This window comes from Ovis aries, chromosome X (assembly GCF_016772045.2).
Source record: "Ovis aries strain OAR_USU_Benz2616 breed Rambouillet chromosome X, ARS-UI_Ramb_v3.0, whole genome shotgun sequence".
NCBI lineage: Eukaryota > Metazoa > Chordata > Mammalia > Artiodactyla > Bovidae > Ovis > Ovis aries.
The window spans coordinates 102289223-102304922 of record NC_056080.1 but is presented as its reverse complement, the minus strand read 5'-3'; the positions used below and the strand labels follow the sequence as shown (position 1 = coordinate 102304922).

The 15700-nt window shown below is 41.6% G+C and overlaps 1 non-coding gene across 1 annotated transcript; it reads left to right on the top strand.

The window, feature by feature from the left end:
• Positions 1–1555: 1555 nt before the first annotated feature.
• TRNAC-ACA (transfer RNA cysteine (anticodon ACA)) lies at positions 1556–1627 on the top strand. Its single transcript has one exon. It is a non-coding gene; the product is annotated as a tRNA-Cys (tRNA).
• The last annotated feature ends 14073 nt before the right edge of the window (positions 1628–15700 follow it).

The following is a 15700-nucleotide window of genomic DNA, read 5'->3' as shown; positions in this document are numbered from 1 at the left end:
CACAATTAAGACCCAAAGACCCAGAAACCTACAAGATACTGTATGGAAAATCTGACACTATAAAGCTATGCATAGGCTATCATGAAGAAACAGAAGGAGGGGTTAAGGAAGGCTTTCTGAAGTAGGTGATGAACCTTAATCATTAATTGGGAGCTTTCTCAGGTGGAGGGGAGTAGAGAGGGATTCCACACAATAGAAGCAATCTGAGCAAAGGCCAGAGGTCATAAAGGTGAGGAACATCATGTGTGCAAGACACTATGATCATTTGGGTCTTGAGTATGAGAGAAGCATAATATATATGAGGGCAAGTTGCTGGAGGTGAGAATGGAGACGTGAGCAGGAAAAGTATTGCAAGTCCCTCCCCTTTTCCTCTTTGCCTCCTTTCCTTCTTGGAAAATCCAGAACATGTAGTTACTGCAGTTAGAGATGGAGAAGGAAGTTCCTATTCCTTTTTAGACTATTTGTATGGTATATCTGGAAACAAAAGGGCCATTTTGAAACCATGTACCTTCACTCCCACTTGGTAACCAGAATGTATGGAAGAGAAAACAGTTCTCTAAAGCTCTTAGGTAGGGCAAGAAGACTTAGTACATAGTGTAAAGTTAGACTCTCCTTGCAGTAGAGCTTAGGTATTTAAGAGGGTGGTTTCTAAATAAAACAGAATGGAGTAATGCCATTCGCAGCAACATGGATGGATACCTAAAGAGTATCATACCGAGTGAAGTAAGTCAGACAGAGAAAGACAATACCATGTAAGATCACTTATATGTAAAAATTAAAATATGCCACAAATGAACTTATCTAAGAAATAGAAAGACTCACAGAAAACATATTTATGGTTACCAAAGAAGAAAGGGGGTGAGGGAGGGATAAATTAGGAGTTTGGAATTAGCAGATACAAACTACTATATACAAAGTAGATAAACAAGGTCCTACTGTATAGCACAGGGAACAGTATTCAATATCCTGTAATAAGCCATAATGGAAAAGAACATGAAAAAGAATATAAATATATATAGGCTTCCTTGGTGGCTCAGATGGTAGAGAACCTGCCTGCAATACAGGAGACCTGGGTTCAATGCCTGGGTTGGGAAGATCCCCTGGAGGAGGACATGGCAACCCACTTCAGTATTCTTGCCTGGAGAATCCCCATGGACATAGGACCCTGGTGGGCTACAGACCAACCATAGGGTCACAAAGACACTATGCTTAGTCACTCAGTTGTGTCATCTCTCCATATATATATATATATATGGAAAGAGAGACTGAATCACTTTGCTGTACTGACACAATGTTTAGAACCAACTCTACTTCAATTTTTATTTTATGTATTTATTTTTTGGGTCTCATGGTGCAGCATGCAGGATCTCAGTTCCCTGACCAGGGATAGAACCCTCACCCCCTGCAGTAGGAGCCCAGATTCTCAACAACTGGACTGCCAGGGAAGTCCCTATACTTCAATTTTTTAAAAAATAGTTTCAAGAGTTTGACCTCTAGATTCAGACAGACCTGGGTTTTTAATTCTACTTATTTACACTTATTTATTTATCTGACTTCCCTGGTGGCTTAGATGGTAAAGCGTCTGTCTACAATGCAGGAGACCCAGGTTCAATCCCTGGGTTGGGAAGATCCTCTGGAGAAGGAAATGGCAACCCACTCCAGTACTCTTGCCTGGAAAATCCCATGGACGGAGGAGGATTTACTTATTTACTCTTATACACTTATAATAAGTAAATATTTACTTGTTTATAATACCACTTCATGGCAAATAGATGGGGAAAAGTGAAAACAGTGGCAGCTTTTATTTTCTTGGGCTCCAAAATCTCTGCGGATGGTGACTGCATGCATGAAATTAAAAGATGCTTGCTCTTGGAAGAAAAGCTACGTCAAATAGCATACTAAAAAAACAAAAACAAAAACAAAAACAAAAAAACACCGACATCACTTTGCTGACAAAGGTCTGTATAGTCAAAACTATGGTTTTTCCAGTAGTCATGTACAGATATGAGAGTTGGACCAGAAACAAGGCTGAGCACTGAAGAACTGATGCTTTTGAACTGTAGTGCTGGAGAAGACTCTTGAGAGTCCCTTGGACAGTAAGGGGATCAATCCAGTCAATCCTAAAGGAAATCAACCCTGAATACTCACAGGAAGGACTGATGCTGAAGCTGAAGCCCCAGTAGTTTGACCAACTGATACAAAGAGCCAACTCAGTGGAAAAGAACCTGATGCTGGGAAAGATTGAGGGCAGGAGGAGAAGGGGATGACAGAGGATGAGATGGTTGAATGGCATCACCAACTCAATGGACATGAGTTTGAGCAAACTCCAGGAGACAGTGAAAGACAGGGAAGCCTGGCGTGCTGTAGTCCATAGGGTCGCAAACAATCAGACACAACTTAGCCCCTGAACAACAACAAATATTTACTTATTACAAGTAAATATTGTAATATATGTAATATGTATTAGAATATAATAAGTATTTGCTAAATAAGTGTTACCTTGAGTTACTTAACCCTCTGGGCCTTAGTTTCCCCAGCTGTAAAATGGGTTTAAAGAAATGATGCATGTAAACCACTTAGCACACTGCCAGGCTATACAAAGGCACTATAAAAATGTGATATTGCTGTTGTCTGAGTACCATCCACCAAAGGGATTCATTTACAATCCCTTTAAATTCAATTAAACTTAGAAAAGCATGTTAAAATTAATGAGCTGCAAAGTTGGCCCTATTTTCCCAAACTCTCCTCACCACTATTGCTTGGACTTCATTCCATTTGAGCCTGTCTTGACTACTTAGGAGGGCCCCTCAAGCTCGGATATTGTCACACCTGTGGTCATAACAACTAGGAACATAGCAGACCACTTACCTGCCAAATTGGAAAAGCTATTTTTCTTCCTTCTTCTTTAGGCAAATTCATTTTAAGAAAGGAACATCCAGGGAACTGTCAAAATTAGTTCATGCGTTATCACTCTATAATTGTCTTCTTTCATAAACATAGTATCTGCATAAGATATTAAAATGTACAGATGTGACTAATCATCTAATTAGGAAGCAAATTGAAGGATTCATGTTTTTTCGTGAGCTTATTCTGAGTTTTAAATACAACTTCACATATGGTAACAAGAGAAAAATTAGGCTCAAACCTATGCATCGTATTCATTTACAATCCCTTTAAATTCAATTAAACTTAGAAAAGCATGTTAAAATTAAACATTTTAGTTATGAACTTTAAAAAAAAGAAAAGTATGTTAAAAAGTCTGTGGCTGATTATGAACAGTGTGGAGATTCCTTCAGTTCAGTTCAGTCAATCAGTCATGTCCAACTCTTTGCGACCCCATGAATCGCAGCACGCCAGGCCTCCCTGTCCATCACCAACTCCCGGAGTTCACTCAGACTCACATCCATCGAGTCAGTGATGCCATCCAGCCATCTCATCCTCTGTCGTCCCCTTCTCCTCCTGCCCCCAATCCCTCCCAGCATCAGAGTCTTTTCCAATGAGTCAACTCTTCACATGAGGTGGCCAAAGTACTGGAGTTTCAGCTTTAGCATCATTCCTTCCAAAGAAATGCCAGGGCTGATCTCCTTCAGAATGGACTGGTTGGATCTCCTTGCAGTCCAAGGGACTCTCAAGAGTCTTCTCCAACACCACAGTTCAAAAGCATCAATTTTTCGGCGCTCAGCTTTCTTCACAGTCCAACTCTCACATCCATACATGACTACTGGAAAAACCATACCCTTGAAAAACTGGAAATAGAACTGCCATATGACCCAGCAATCCCACTGCTCAGCATACACACTGAGGAAACCAGAACTGAAAGAGACACGTGTACCCCAATGTTCACTGAAGCACTGTTTATAATAGCCAAGACATGGAAGCAACCTAGATGTCCACCAGCACATGAATGGATAAGAAAGCTGTGGTACATATCCGCAATGGAATATTACTCAGCCATTATAAAGAATACATCTGAATTCTAATGAGGTGGATGAAACTGAAGTCTATTATACAGAGTGAAGTAAGCCAGAAAGAAAAATACCAATACAGTATACTAATGCATATATATGGAATTTAGAAAGACGGTAATGATAACCCCATATGCGAGATAGCAAAAGAGACACAGATGTATAGAACAGTCTTTTGGACTCTGTGGGAGAAGGCAACGGTGGGATGATTTGAGAGACTAGCATTGAAACATGTATATTATCATATGTGAAATAGATCACCAGTCCAGGTTCATTGCATGAGACAGGGTGCTCAGGGCTGGTGCACTGGGATGACTCCGAGGGATGGGATGGGGAGGGAGGTAGGAGGGGGGTTCAGGATGGGGAACACATGTACACCCATGGATGATGTATGGCAAAACCATTACAATATTTTAAAGTAATTAGCCTCCAGTTAAATCAATTAAAAATTTATAAAAATCTGTGGCTGATACAACATGGATGAACCTTGATGATATTATGCCAAGTGAAAGAAACCAGATGCAAGAGATCACATATTGTATGATTCCATTTATCTGAAATATTAACAATAGATAAATCTACAGGAACAGGAAGTAAATTACCGGTTGCCAGGGGCTGAGGAGAGAGAAGACAGGGAAGATACTGCTTAATAGAGGTGGGGTTTCTTTTTGGAGTGATAAAAATGTTCTAAAGTTAGGTAGTGGTGATGATTACAACAAGAACGACTGAACTGTACACTTTCAGTGGGTGAACTGTATTCTATGTACATAGAATTAACCATATTTCATACAGGTGTTAAAACATCCCACTGCTACATCGCATGTTCATAACTGATTCTCTTGGGATTCAGAATGTTTATTTTGCTCCTAAACTACTCCCTTCTCTACCACTGCTGCTTATCATGTATTGTCATAGAACTAATCAAATCAATGGAAGCAGAAAGGCTAATCATTATTAAACAACATATTTGTAAGTGATAAAAGTAATCCCTTTGCCTGATGGTTTAAAGGACTCTAAGTTCCTTACTATTGATCCTTAGCTAGTTTAGTTAATTTCCTACATATTACTTACTGAGTGCTAGCTCACTCCATGTGCCCTTCTGCTCAGTTGATAATTATGCTTAGGTCTGTTGCCACAGCCTCCCACTACTCTGCAATTGGCCATTAATGTCACTTTTCCTCCATTGAGCAGCTGAGGTATTTCAAATGGTTGCTAATCAAAACTCTAACCATTCCCTGCTGCTAAGTCGCTTCAGTTGTGCCCGACTCTGTGCGACCTCATAGACAGCAGCCCACCAGGCTCCCCCGTCCCTGGGATTCTCCAGGCAAGAACACTGGAGTGGGTTACCGTTTCCTTCTCCAATGGGTGAAAGTGAAAAGTGAAAGTAAAGTTGCTCAGTCGTATCTGACTCCTAGCGACCCCATGGACTGCAGCCTACCAGGCTCCTCCGTCCATGGGATTTTCCAGGCAAGAGTACTGGAGTGGGGTGCCATGGGTATAAATAAAAGAGACAAACTTTAATGTTAAATGAGAAGCTAGGAGCCTAAATTATTTGTTCCAGGCAAGCATGCATCATTGCCAAGTTGGGGGTTAAAAAATAAGCAGAATTTTTCTCACAAAGCTAGATTTCTGAAAGGTACACCAGGTCAGAGTAGGAGTGAGAATATATGAATTCCATGAAATGAAATGAGAAAGGGTCCTTTGTGGCTCCTTCAATGTCAAGGTAAACAAGGTCATGGTCACCAAAAACTTTCTTCTCCCTTTTTTTGAAGAGAATATATTTTGGTGTTAGGTAGGAGATGACTTAACAGTGCCTAAATAATTCCTTAGCTGATAAATTACAAAAAGTAACTTATTACAGGAAGGGGAAGAAGCAAAAGCCACCATCTGAAAAACCAGGCAGCCAGCCTAAAGATGACCCATGGGACTTCCCTGGTGGTCTAGTGGGTTAAGAGTTTGCCTTCCAATGCAGGGGGTGCAGGTTCGCTACCTGGTCAGGGAGCTAAGATCCCACATGCCTCACAGCCAAAAAAACAAAGCAGAAAATAGAAGCAATAGTGTAACAAATTCAATAAAGACTTTAAAAAATAATAAATTTTTTTAAAAATCAGGATGACTCATTTTGACTCTTGGAGCTGTCTAATGTCCATGCCTTCTGTTCTGCATTAGATGATTAAAGAGTAAAATTCTAAACTTAATTAAGTCCTTTTACAGGAGGGGAAGTAGATTATAAATTACCCCATACGTTAGCCTGAATGGAATTGCTGCCTAAAACCTCATCATCTCCAGGGAGAATCCAATGAGATGAGTTTAAGAAAGGGTTTTTCACAGACACTGAATTTGAACATAAAGGTTGATTTTTTGGCAGAGGAAAGAGCAGCTCCTTCTCGTACCCTGTGAGTCAGGACTTGTCACCCTATCTCTGCTCTGCTACATTCATGTGCTAGCCAGGCCAGTGTCCCAGGGCTGAGACCAAACAATTTGTAACTCATACCTGACAGAATCGTCAGGATCTAGGTAGAAAGTCACATAGGCCCAAATAATTTGAGGACTACAGTGCCTTCCAGGGACTTTCAAAATCAGATCTTTCAAAAGATGCTTTGAACAAGGAGATAAGAAATGGGTAAAGCAAGGGATCTTTGTAAGCAAGTAATTCTCTGGTGGGTGGTAGACCAAGGGCCTTATTTCAAGAACCCAGAGGATCAGCGGGGTCAACTAGAGAGATGGCTTCTATCTGCCTTTTGTGATTGGGACTGTTTCTCCTGCTGGACTGGGCTCCTTAACAAAATCTATTCCTCTTTGGTTGGTCATTGACTTTCTCAGTATGAAGCACATGGAATGTGCTGTTGGGGGTCTTCTGACCCTTAACAAGTGTGCAGAAAAGAAGCTCAAGAAGGGCTGGGAGGCAGTGTACCTGAGCTGGGAGCGCCCTTGAGTAGGGGTAGTTGGGGAGGGATTCCAACAATGGTACTAAAGGTTGTCCCCAGCCCTGATTGCACACCTAAAATCACCAGAGGAGCTTTTAAAAAATGCAGATACTAGGGCCTCAGCGCTAGAAAATCTCATTTAATCAGTCCAGGATGGGCGGGCCATGGATGTTTTATCTACTAGTCTTCTAGGCGATTTTTGTGCATGGCCAGGGTGGAGAACCACTTCCTGACAGCAATATTTGAAGAATTCAATCCACTGGTGCTTGTGGGTCATATACCTTAGTCTGTCAGAGAATCATCCTTTTGTTTACTGTATGGCATTCCTGGTCCCACCCAAAGAGATCTTGAATCAGTGGTTTTGGCAAGATGCTGGGGCCAAGAATTTACAATTGTAGCAAGCACAGAATTCTGATGCAGTGGGTCCAAAGACCACACCTTCAGAAGAACCCTTTGTCCCCCAAAGGCATCTGGGTTAACTTCCAGAGAAAACAACAAGTAAATGGCATGGAGTTAGTTCTTAAAATAAAGCAGAACTATTTCTGTCCTCCAGCCATCAAACACAGCAGGAGTTTTCATTCCTCTGGTGTGTGGTTCCAAGGTGCCAAATTTTCACCTGCCTGAGCCTTGGTTAACTCCAGACCAACTTGAAATGCAGGCTGAAAACAACCACGGTTCTTCTGTGATGCCATTGGTCCAATTAATACAATCATCTCATACATTTTTGATCCAATGGGCATTGCAATCAACACAATTGTTTCCTTTTAACCCAGCAGCTTTGCAAAGAAATGCAGGAGTATATAGTATTCTCATTTTGAAAAATGGAGAGATTGGGGCAGAAACTGACCCTAAGGCAGGGAGATATTAGATTGGGAAAAATCAAAACCCTGATTTGATTTGTGTCAAAAGCGCTTTCACATCTATGACCTAGTTTTTCCTTACTAATCCCCTTACGAAGTCAGGCAGGGGCAGGTGTCATTCTCAGATCTGACCTTTTCTATGGGAAAAGCAAATAAACAGCAATAGATAGGATCTGAAGGCCCCACTGCATTATACCTTCATCCACATTCCTAGCTTGAGTTCCAGCTTGAGCAACCATCCTTTTGGGCTAAGTTTTTCCCTCTCCATGGGTTTCTTTCTTTTCTTTTTTTTTTTTCATGTTCAGACACTCTAGTAACCTGTTACATGACTGGATATTTTTAGAAGATGGCCTCTTCTTTGCTAGGGGAGAGAACAGGCAGGGAGAGAGCATTAGGAACCAAATAAAAAGGGGGCATTACCTAAAGGGGCAAGAGCCAGCCCCCAAAGAAGTGACAACAGAAGAAGAATGTGCTAGATCAGCTTCACTCTTTTCCCATGCTACCTGGAGCAAGCCTTGGTCCCCAAGTGCAGGTGAGATGGTTCAGGGACTTCATCATGTTTCTTAGGACTGTATTCAGGGACATATTCCTTATTAATAGCAAAGATATCAAAATTTGAGGCAATAAATTGCATTAGAAGTAAGATACTATCGACTTACCATCTGCCCTGTTAAAAATGTTGAGCTTTGGGGAATCTAAATCAGCCTGAGTTGTCCTGAATTATACTCAAAACACAGAAAAGAGGTGCTTTTATTTTCATCTTTGGAAAATGAAAGCTATTCTTCTTAATTTCCCCCAACCCTTTGGTCGGAGAAGGCAATGGCACCCCACTCCAGTACTCTTGCCTGGAAAATCCCATGGACGGAGGAGCCTGATGCGCTGCAGTCCATGGGGTCGCTAAGAGTGGCACATGACTGAGTGACTTCACTCTCACGCGTTAGAGAAGGAAATGGCAACCCACTCCAGTGTTCTTGCCTGGAGAATCCCAGGGACGGGGGAGCCTGGTGGGCTGCCGTCTGTGGGGTTGCACAGAGTCGGACATGACTGAAGCGACTTAGCAGCAGTAGCAGCAGTAGCAACCCTTTGGTAATTTGAAGATTCATTTTTGCTTTCTAGACTTCCTTCTTATCACTGAGGCTTGCATATCCTTTAAAAGACAGAGAGAGAGGATGGTCAGGGTCTGATCTTAGTTCCCTGACAAGGGATTGAATTCACACACCCTGCAAGTTAAGCAGTCCACATTTCCATTGCACTAAGATCCCACATGCTGAGTGGCATGGCCAAAATATAAATAAATAAAAATAAATTTATATAAGTATCTTTATAAAAATTTCATATGCTTACAAATCACCTGGGGATATCGTACAAAGGCAGATCCAGATTCAGTAGGTCTGGGATGGAGCCTGATGTTCCGCTTTTCCAAGAAGCTCCCAGGTTATGTTTATGCTGCTGGTCTATGGACCATACTATGGGTATCAAGTGTATAGACCACACCAACTCTGAAATTCTATGATCCTTATGTGTAATTACCACCCTCTTCTCACCCCTGTCTCTCCCCACTGTTGGTCAGGATTGGCTGCAGATATCAACCTTCAGTGACTCTGCTGGTTTGGGCAGGTGGGTAAAATGGGGAACTAGGAAGATCACTGGGCTTCCCTGGTGGCTCAGCAGTAAAGAATCTCCCTGCAATGCAGGAGCCGAAGGAGACGCAGGTTCAGTCCCTAGGTAGGGAGATCTCCTGGAGAAGGACATGGCAATGCACTCCAGTATTCTTGCCTAGAGAATCCCATGGACAAAGGAGCATGGTGGGCCATAGTCCATGGGGTCACAAAGGGTCAGACATGACTGAAGTGACTTAGTACGCACACACTTAGGAAGACCACTGCCGCATCTGGCCCCATATGCCAAGTCCAGTTGCTAGTGTGCTATATATAAAATGTGTGTTAGCAGTCCTGACACTCAGTTCTATGATCCTACCAGCTCTTGGCTTTGGGAGCACTCCTTGCCACCTCAAATTACTGGGCAGTGGGGGCAGTGACATCATTCCTAGGGTTCCATGGAATCACTGAGTGGGGTATTCCATTTTCATCAGAGAGACAGGCCTTTAAAGGCAGAAAAAGAAACACTGTTGGGAGGAAAGGGTATAAATCCATGCGGGAAATTTTCCCAAGACTTCTGGCACTAAAGTATCAATCTTTATGATTTCATGAATAACTGTCTTCAGTCTTAGATAGTAAGCTGTCCTTGTTCAACACTATATGCCCAGGGCCTACCCTAGCCCATAACACAGAAAAGATTTTCAGTAGATAATTTGTTGGATGTATGCTTAAATGAATGAGTGAATGAATGAAGCAACTAGAGACACAGTTTGTTTAAAGAAAACTTCTTTGGGGAATTTGGCAGAAGGAGCAACAGAATCACCTGGAAACAGAGAGCAAGGAAGCAAGTACGCGTTAGGTCATGATTGTCTGAAGTGTCCCTGCCCTTGTACTCCCCTTTGTTATTCTGTAATATATAACAGGATGCACCTGCTCAGACTTGGGAACTCTAGCTGGGTAGATAAGAAAGCTGATGCAAAGCCCCTGTTAATTAAAAAGCATTATCAACTGGAATGGTCTTCTGGTGAACACAAAGTACTCAACCTCCTGATGGGTTTAATGCCTACGTGTGTTGAGAATACACAATGAACAGTCTCAGGATTATCTCCTAATCCTGAACCCAGCAAAGGAAACAAGATATCCAAAGTCACCCATGGGTCTGTTATTTATTATGTAAAATTAAAAAAATTAAATTTACAAACCACCAGATGGCCAAGGAAATCAAGTTTCTCTTATCTATGGGTTTATTCATGAATATAACATTTAAGCATTTCTGCCCCTAATTTTCTCTGGTTTTCTTTCTCCTTGTTCTGACTCACCTCTGAAAATCTACTCAAGAAATAGTACCAATGCCCATGCTAGAACTTTCAGAATGATGACTCAAACAATTCACACCATGTTTTCAAAAATCTAGGGAAAATTTCATTTGGAAGAGGACACTAATGAAACCAATGGGATGGATCAAAGATAAGACGAGTCAGAACAAAGTGGAGATGGGGAGGGGACTCTCCCAGATCTTAAATGACATCATGTATGTAGGCCACCTTTTCTGTCCTGTCTGTTTATTGAGACTTCTCTTGCCCCACTAAGCAGATTTGCCACAAGGAAATAAAAACAACTTGTTGTCATGACCAACCCAAATCCATTCATTCTATTGTTGCATTTTCAAATTAGCCTAGGCAGAGATCTCCTACTGAACTATTGGGACAGACAAGAGTTGGCCTCCACTCAAAAGAGAATTCTTTTGTGGCCTGCTGGCTGCACCAAATGACCTGGACAGATTGAGGTCCAGAATGACCAGAGAAGTAGGCAAGTGTTCTGTGAGCTTTCAGTGGAGACATCAGAGTGCTCCCCTGTGACCAAAGCCTGAAGAGCTGCCACCGAGGAGGAGACTCAGAACAGAGTCAGTTCTAACTGTTGCTTCCTGACCTGCATACAGGTTTCTCAAGAGGCAGGTCAGGTGGTCTGGTATTCCCATCTCTCTCAGAATTGTCCATAGTTTATTGTGATCCACACAGTCAAAGGCTTTGGCATAGTTAATAAAGCAGAAATCGATGTTTTCTGGAACTCTCTTGCTTTTCTCATGATCCAGAGAATGTTGGCAATTTGATCTCCGATTCCTCTGCCTTTTTGAAATCCAGCTTGAACATCTGGAAGTTCACGGTTCACATATTGCTGAAGCCTGGCTTGGAGAATTTTGAGCATTACTTTGCTAGCGTGTGAGATGAATGCAATTGTGCAGTAGTCTGAGCCTTCTTTGGCATTGCCTTTCTTTGGGATTGGAATGAAAACTGACCTTTTCCAGTCCTGTGGCCACTGCTGAGTTTTCCAAATTTGCTGGCATATTGAGTGCAGCACTTTCACAGCATCATCTTTCAGGATTTGAAATAGCTCAGCTGGAATTCCATCACCTCCACTAGCTTTGTTTGCAGTGATGCTTTCTAAGGCCCACTTGACTTCACATTCCAGGATGTCTGGCTCTAGATGAGTGATCACACCATCGTGATTATCTGGGTCTTGAAGATCTTTTTTGTACAGTTATTCTGTGTATTCTTGCCACCTCTTCTTTATATCTTCTGCTCCTGTTAGGTCCCTACCATTTCTGTCCTTTATCGAGCCCATCTTTGCATGAAATGTTCCCTTGATATCTCTAATTTTCTTGAAGAGATCTCTAGTCTTTGACATTCTATTGTTTTCCTCTATTTCTTTGCAGTGATTGCTGAGGAAGGCTTTCTTATCTCTCCTTGCTATTCTTTGGAACTCTGCATTCAAATGGGCATATCTTTCCTTTTCTCCTTTGCTTTTCACTTCCCTTATTTTTGCAGCTATTTGTAAGGCCTCCTCAGACAGCCATTTTGCTTTTTTGCGTTTCTTTTTCTTGGGGACGGTCTTGATCCCTGTCTCCTATACAATGTCACGAACCTCCGTCCATAGTTCATCAGGCACTCTGTCTATCAGATCTAGTCCCTTAAATCTATTTCTCACTTCTACTGTATAGCCATAAGGGATTTGATTTAGGTCATACCTGAATGATCTAGTGGTTTTCTCCACTTTCTTTAATTTCAATCTGAATTTGGCAATAAGGAGTTCATGATCTGAGCCACAGTCAGCTCCTGGTCTTGTTTTTGCTGACTGTATAGAGCTTCTCCATCTTTGGCTGCAAAGAATATAATCAGTCTGATTTCAGTGTCTTCATCTGGTGACGTCCATGTGTAGAGTCTTCTCTTGTGTTGTTTGAAGAGGGTGTTTGCTATGACAGCTCTCAAATACTTTTGGGGCAGAAAGTGGGCTAGGGTGCTACCCTCTGGCATGCCAAATACATGCAGAAGTCAGTCAGCCTGTGAAGCATTTTTTTGTTTTTTGCTTTCAATCAACATATCAATTTCATGTTTCAAGTGTGTGCTTTAGTAATCCCATATTTCCATTTAGAAATGAAACAGAAGCTGGGGAACACTGAAAACCAGATTCACAAGGACAGGCCTTTAAGGTCCTTGAGCCCAAGCCTCATTTTCTAGATGAAGATACAGATGTTCTCATGTGCTACTTAGTGGAGATTTGATTCAGAGAAGGAAAATAATTAGACTTCCTTACTTCCTGGTTCGTTTCCATTAGATCAATAGTCTCCACCTTTAGAACCACAAAGAGGTTGAGAATGTATAGGAAGGACCATGGAGCATGAGGAAAATGGACTGAAAGCAATTTCTGGGTGCACTGTATAGTGGTTTTTACCAGGTGGGCCTGAGTCCTTTTTGTTTAGTGTCTCTCAAGTATGTGTGGTCCGCCAAAGGCCAGCACTAAAAGGAACATACATGTGAAGAGGCCACTTAGCATCACTCTTCTTGCTGCAGTGAGACAGCCATTACTTTCCATTAAATAAGTCATATTTGGAGCAAAACACTTACTCATCATTGAGGGCCATTAGTAGCTACTCTTTGTCACACACAAATCCTAATGGAGCTCTATCAAGAGTTTTACTAAAGAGTTGCTAATTTTCAAAGTGAAAATTAGTCATGCTGAAAGCAGAATTGCAATTTACCTCTAAATCTCTTCTAAATATCCTTCCCTTTCCCCTCTACCCTGGAGAAACAGAGCCACTCCTCTCTCATTATGGACTCAATGGACATTGGTTTGGGTGAACTCCGGGAGTTCATGATGGACAGGGAGACCTGATGTGCTGTGGTTCATGGGATTGAAGAGTCGGACACGACTTGGCGACTGAACTGAACTGAACTCTCTATTGTCTTATCAGACTGTTTATGTATTCATAACATGACTTTCCCCATCTTGGTGGTATGGGGAATTTCCTTGTTAGGATTCTTCAGTTAATTTGTGCTGTCAACAAGATGGAAGAGAATTAGTCCTTCTTAGAATTTTGTCTTATCTTCCCAACCCAGTAACAATGAACAAGACTAGGATTTATTGAGTGGATACCATGTGTCATGTGATGTACTAGCTACTTTATGGTGGTGGTAGTTTAGTGGCTAAATCATATCTGACTCTTGTGACCCCATGGACTATAGCCTGCCAGGCTCCTCAGTCCATGGCATTCTTCAGGCAAGAATGTTGGAGTGGGTTGCCATGTCCTTTTTCAACTACTTTCTACCTATTACCTAATTTAACACTAATAATTTCATTAGAGGGTAGGTATGATTGACCCTCCAACTTAAGAGATGCGAAAATAGGCTGAGAAAGTAGAAATAGGAGAAAACCAATACAACTTGTATGTGGTCAAACCAGGACTTAAACCCAGGTTGTCTCCCTCCAAAATCCATGCTCTTTGTATGACATTCTATTGCTTATCATATGATGAACCAATTCATAAGCCTGGCCCAGTACTTGGGAACTACTCTGCCATGATTCAAGGATAAATAAATTTTAAAATGATTTCTAAAATGAAGTAGACATGTCTTTTTTTGAAAGTCATTATCTAGTCTTGGGAGTGAACTTAGGCACATCGTTTTTCTTTCTGAGGTAGGTATTCATGCTCTCCTACATCTCAGCTCAACATTGTGATCCTTTCTCTTTTCCTTCCAACAAATGGTTGTTGTGACATTATTATCCTTGTTAGCTTTGCTTTGTTATGATACTAAGTTCCTACAAATATTACTATTAATGCAATTGAAAATTACAAAAAATAAACAGGTAATCCATGCAAGAGAAACTACAAAAAGCTAACACATTGAGAATGAATGTAATAAACAAGGGAATACAGATGAAAACAAAAACCAAAATGAGATATGCCTTATCCTTTGGAAAACTCCAAAACATTCTGCAGGAATCCACTTTCAGGGTAAGTCTGCCTATGTTCCAGAAAAACAGAAGCAAACATTAACCTATCCCCTTATTTGCATTCCTGTGGAAATACAGACAGGCCTCTGTTATACCACACTCTCTTCTTATCTGTCCCACTAGATTGTGAATTCTTTCTAGGTGGTGCCCAAACTTTATTCATCTCAGTGTCCCTCAGTTCAGCTCACTTCAGTTCAGTTCACTTGCTCAGTCATGTCTGACTCTTTGTAATCCCATGGACTGCAGCATGCCAGGCTTCCCTGTCCATTACCAACTCCCAGAGCTTACTCAAACTCATGTCCATAGAGTCAGTGATGCCATCCAATCATCTCATCCTCTGTTGTCCCCTTGTATTCCTGCCTTCAATCTTTCCCACCATCAGGGTCTTTTCCAATTAGTCAGCTCTTCTCATCAGGTGGCCAAAGTATTGGAGTTTCAGCTTCAGCATCAGTCCTTCCAAAGAAATCCCAGGGCTGATCTCCTTTAGGATTGACTGGTTGGATCTCCTTGCAGTCCAGGGGACTCTCAAGAGTCTTCCCCAACACCACAGTTCAAAAGCATCAATTCTTCGGTGCTCAGCTTTCTTTGTGGTCCAACTCTCACATCCATCCATGACTACTGGGAAAACCATAGCTTTGACTAGATGGACCTTTGTTGACAAAGTAATGTCTCTGCTTTTTAATATGCTGTCTAGGTTGGTCATAGCTTTTCTTCCAAGGAGTGTCTTTTAATTTCATGGCTGCAGTCACCATCTGCAGTGATTTTGGAGCCCCCAAAATAAAAGTCTGACACTGTTTCCACTGTTTCCCCATCTATTTCCCATGAAGTGATGGGACCAGATGCCATGGTCTTAGTTTTCTGAATGTTGAGCTTTAAGCCAACTTTTTCACTCTCCTCTTTCACTTTTATCAAGAGGCTCTTTAGTTCCTCTTCACTTTTTGCCATAAGGGTCGTGTCATCTGCATATCTGAGGTTATTGATATTTCTCCCGGCAATCTTAATTCCAGTTTGTGCTTCTTCCAGCCCAGTGTTTCTCATGATGTACTCTGCATAGAAGTTAA